We start from the raw sequence: 5,430 nt of genomic DNA, 5'->3' as shown, positions 1-5,430 counted from the left end.
AGATAAAAATAGCAATGTCAGACACAACAACAGTCAAATTTGATGCCAGGAGCATCACTATTGATCATGACAGCTGTGTATGCTAAATTGAGTTTTTCTATGAACTCTTTACTCATACCTCTTTAAGAAAGCCACCCTCAGATTGGTTCTATATTTTTGTGTTTTGCATCTGTATTTGGAGTCTGAGAAGACAAACAATACACGAATCTCATGACATAGGATGTGGGGAGGAAAAACACCTGCCAACAGAATATTTCCAGCTACATCCAATAGGAAAGCTCTGTGCTCTACCAGCAATGTCATTCCAAAATCCTGGAAAGGATCAGATAGGATTGCCTTAAGAGATTCCCTCCTCCTTTCCTTCCTCCCTCCCTCCCTTCCTTCCTTCCTTCCTTCCTTCCTTCCTTCCTTCCTTCCTTCCTCCCTTCCTTCCTTTTTTCCTTCCTTCCTTCCTTCTTTTTTTGAGAAAGGGTTTCTCTGTGTAGCTTTGGAGCCTATCCTAGCACTTGTTCTGTAGACCAGGCCAGCCTCAAACTCATAGAGATCCACCTGCCTCCCGAGTGCTGAGATTAAAGGTGTGTGCTGCCACCACCCAGCTAAGAGATCATTTCTACAAGCACTCTACTAAGTTGTGTGTGCAGCTCAATGACCTTTTGCCCCCCACTGTGAAGCCCTCCAAACTGGAAGCATCACATTCCCCTTTCATTATTCACTGGCTCATATATACTTAAATGATGTTTTTTTCCCCAATAAATGTCAAAAAGTATTTCATGTTTTATGAGCCATGGTTTCTCTGTCACAAACATAAGAAATGTGAATGAAGAGAGCACAGCTGCCTCTGACAATGAATTATTAATTTCATAAAAATTCTGTGTCACAAAATGTTATTCTTCGTCTGACTTATTCTAATCACTTAAAATTACAACTGGTGTTACAGTTTCAAAGACCTGCTCCCCAAACAAAGATAGTGGGCAAATTTTGTGTGCGGGTTACAATCTACTAATCCACTCTCTACAAGTTATGGTCTCTGCTTCATTTTCAAGAAAATACAAAGCCAAGCAATACAGGTTGGCATAGCTTAGCTGAGGATATGCCCCTTATCCTAATCTTGGGAAGAACTTTAAAAGAGCCAACACTAGTCATATGTTTGAAAGACTAGAAAGGTATTTATCTAATTTGAAAAATATTAGTGCAAAACTGTCCACTGGAAGCACAGTTTGGGTGTCCTGGTTTATCTATGTATTTTAGGAGAATGAACAAGCAAACATCAATAACAAACTATGCCAAACAAGACAGGAAATAAAATATTTACTGATGGGGAATGTACTACTGTGTATGTTTATCTTATTGATTATTGAATAAAATACTGTTTGGCCAATGAGACAGCAAGTTAGACGGAAGTAGGAGTCAAAGAGAATTCTGGGAAATGTAGTAGAGAAGTGCTGATCCAGGCAGGAAGTGACATAGCAAGGAGACTCATATTTAAGCGAAAGAGAATCAGGAAGGGCCCTCTTTTCCCCTAGGCTCCTGCTTCAGTGGCACGATGTGATCCACCAGCTAGAAGGGACGCCAATAAGGCATCCGATAAGATAAGTCTTATAAAATATATAGATGTATGATAATTGAGACTGAGCTAACAGATGAGAATCCTAGTCATTGGCCAAGCAGCATTGTAACTAATACAAGTCTCTCTGTGTATTCATTTGGGCCTAACTCGGGCAGGCAGCTGTCGTAAAGCTCACACGTGGCAGTGGGGCCCAGGCAGCTTTTGGTGGAAAGATTTATCGTAACAATTTACAATTTACATACTTTAAGAATATTCTATTTTTTTTAATGAAAACACAAAGGTTAAAGTTTTGAAGTTTTATCCATGGCCAAATCTTTAATGGGTTTGGTGATTATTATGTTTGATATAATCTGTAACTATATTTGTTCACATTCTTGTTGTGGAATATTATTTTAACTAGGCAAAGATTTGTTACATTTATTTATGTTGTAGAATATTACTTTGGCTGTGTAATGGTGTGTTACATTTGTTCATGCAGTCTTTGTTAATGATGTGAAGATATGTTGTATTTGTTTATGCTGCATATGTTTAAATATGGAAAGATGTGTTGCTGTTTACCTTGCCTGACAAAGGCACCTAACTGGTATAATAAAAAGTTGAAAAGAGGGGAAGGCAAGGATGGCAGGCAGAGAGAATAAGTAAGAGAAATGTAGACTTGAGAGAGAGAAGGAGGAGCGAGTGAGGGAGAAAGAAAGTGACATACCCAGAGCCAGAAACCAGGCAGCCACCAGCTGGACATGGAGGCAGCAGGAAAGTAAGATATACAGAAAGAAAGGTAAGAAGCCCTGAGGCAAATCATATGTAAAGAGAAATAGATTAAAACAAGAGCTAAATTAAAGCACAATTTCTCTTGACTTTTCATAGCTGTTCAATAAAGACAACCGACTCTTCTATGCTTTAACTTAGGAGTTACTCATGGGTACATACCATGCTGTGGTAGATTTTACAATAGCTTTATCTCTTCAGAAGTGCTCACTCAACAGACCTTGACAAACTCACTTGAAGGACCTGATGACAGAGGTATCGTGATCAAAAGGGAGAGTATTCAGCTTTCTTCAGATAGCAGACCACCACTGAAGTCACTGTTTTAAACTTCTCTTTGTTATAGACACAATTTCTTTCTTGTCTGTTTATTTTGTTTCCTAATTTGTCAGTCTAGAGTGATATAATGGTGTTCTATCTTGAAAAACCAAAAGGAAAGAAAGAAAGGAAGGAGAGGAAAGGAGAGGAGAGAAGAAGACAGGAAGGGAGGGGAGAGGAGAGGAGAGGAGAGGAGAGGAGAGGAGAGGAGAGGAGAGGAGAGGAGAGGAGAGGAGAGGAGAGGAGAGGAGAGGAGAGGAGGAATGGAAAAAAGGAAGGAAGAAAATACCTGTAGCCTGTTTCTCAGAAATAGAGAATTATCCATGCCAGTTGTTCTGGCAGATTCCAATAGCAGTTGCTGGAAAAGGTATGCTAGATCCATTTGGACTAATGTGCTACCACTCAGTGGATTAGTAAACACCAAAGTGTAGTGGAACAGCATCATTATTTTCAAACTGGAGTTTATGTATCACAATTTTGTTTCCCAGAGGATATGCGAAACTGCAGAACAAATAAACCCATCTCCCTGCAGTTTTAATTACACCCAAATCCAGCAACACATATTTTTTGTATACCTAAGAATTATACACAGATTATACAGAGAGAACACAAAAGCTCCTGAAATTCAAAGCTGAAATAAAACCAAATATCTTGCCATAAACTCTGTGATTTTTTCTGCCTTCTTGTTAGATGGAGGCCAGTACCGTGATCGACAGAGTCACGGTGAGTTTGGCAGGAAAACACAGGCATTGTTTCTCCATATCCCACTCTTTCAAAAGAAAGAGGGAGAGACTAGTGAAATGACTTCATGATTCATCCTGCACTTGAAGGAAAAGGAAGGATTACCAGCTGGATCTGCCATCATTAGAATACAGAAGACATTACTATACTTAAACAGACTCACCCATTCTGGTGCACACAGTAACTCTTTAACTCAATAACTGGTCTTCAAATGCCAGATCCAGGAGTCTACAGTTCTTCCAAGTTGGTCTAACCTGTTCTGCTAGTCAGCTTTCTGTGTGACAAATGGCCTCAGAAAACTCTGTTAAGATGAGCAAGGATTTATCTTTACTTCTGAGGTTTCAGAGCACGATCATTTGACTGCATCATTTTGGGCTTGTGGGGCCGAAGAACATGATTGGGGCACTTAGTGGAGCAAAGCTGATCATCTCAAGACAGCAAGAAATAAAAATACATAGAGGAAGGAGTCAAGGACAAAGTATACCTGACAAAGGCATAGTTCCATTGCTCTTCCAACTAGCCCTTATGAACTATCCACCACCTACCAATAGCCCACTAAGCTGTTAACTCATCAGCAGATTGATTCATTGGTGAAGTTAGACACCATGGGACCAACTGATCTTGCAAAAGTGCCCGCCCCTATGGTTACTGCTGACTTTGGGATGAAGCCTGTAGCATGTGAGTCTGCGAGAACAATTCAGATCAAAACTGTTGCAATCTAGTGGAGGTCACAGCCTGTCTTGTATTGTTTTATCATGCAAATAGGACCTCTGTATTCTTCCTTTGTATTATAGGATTTTAAGACATTTTTGAAATCTTGTAAAATTAAAACAAGGGCTATAAATATCTGCCAGGTGTGTCTTATTTGCCTAGCATGCATGAAACCAGACCCTGAGTTGTATTACTTTATCACAGTACTGCAGTAAGTTTAGTATCTGACTGACATTTATCTGTACCTATGTACTAAGAAAGAATGATGATAAATGTATGCGGTTTATTGTAGCAAGTCTTTCTCTGTCCTGGCAGTCATCTCCCAAAATCATGACACAATACTTATTATTAATTATGAAAGCTCAGCTGCTAGCTTAGACTTGTTTCTAACTAGCTCTTGTAACTTAAACTAAACTATTTCTATTTCCATTTCTTTACAGGCTGCCACATGGTTCGTGACTTGTCACCTCATCTCCTATATGTCATGCTTCTCTCCTGTCTCCTTGAGACTCCACCCTTCTTCTTTACAGCATCCTGTGTGCCTGGAAAACCTGCCTAGCTATTGGCCACTCAGCATTTTATTAAACCAAACAGAGTGACACATCTTCACAATGAACAAAAAGACTATTCCATTAAAATTATATTATGTTACTCAGGAACTCTGTTACCAGAAGGGGGAATAAAAGAAGACTCAGGTTTCTAAAGCCCTATGTTGAGGAAAACATTTATAAAATTACTGTCCAGTCCAACTCTTTTAATTCCTTCATATGTTGGTTGGCAGATACTGAACCACCTTTCCAAAGATTTTCCAAAAATAAAGAGTTAGTAATGTCAGAGGTAGGAGAGAATGAAACAGCCATGCTATTGATGGGGATGAGACTGCCTTCCTTCTAACTCCATTGCAGGGGCTCTACAGTTGTTAGTCCTTGCTACAACTGGTCTGTAAGCCTTCTCTCTGAGAAGTGGATCTCATGGGATCTAAAGATACTATGCAAGTTCCAAGGGAGAAAATAAATTAATAGTCCTACCCAGATATAAAGTCTATGAAGCATAACAGTGATAATTACAAGATATTCCCAGTGGTACAATAGTGGCACTAACATTTTAGGGGTAACCAACAGCTGTCTAATTAGACTTAAGATCTCCTTCATAGGAGGGAATCCATGCTTATTCATGTAATGTAAACCTAGCCAACTACTGTAACTTGTGAGGCCATGAATCCTAAAGGAAAATCTACAACTGCCACTTCTCTAAACCAGTATAATTTCTATCTGTATTCTAAATAGTTTTCTTTACACTCACAGATAAGTACTACTCACTACCCTCAACAG

The 5,430-nt window shown here is 39.3% G+C and overlaps 1 long non-coding RNA gene across 1 annotated transcript; it reads left to right on the top strand.

Annotated features, from left to right (window-relative positions):
• Positions 1–1,699: 1,699 nt before the first annotated feature.
• LOC113833999 lies at positions 1,700–4,803 on the top strand. Its single transcript, XR_003482235.2, has 3 exons — positions 1,700–2,587; positions 3,338–4,066; positions 4,540–4,803. It is a non-coding gene; the product is annotated as an uncharacterized LOC113833999 (long non-coding RNA).
• Positions 4,804–5,430: the final 627 nt, after the last annotated feature.

Source organism: Cricetulus griseus, chromosome 2, assembly GCF_003668045.3.
Source record: "Cricetulus griseus strain 17A/GY chromosome 2, alternate assembly CriGri-PICRH-1.0, whole genome shotgun sequence".
In the NCBI taxonomy this organism is placed as follows: Eukaryota; Metazoa; Chordata; class Mammalia; order Rodentia; family Cricetidae; genus Cricetulus; species Cricetulus griseus.
Note: the sequence above shows the minus strand (reverse complement) of the source record. Positions and strands in the feature narration are given on the sequence as shown.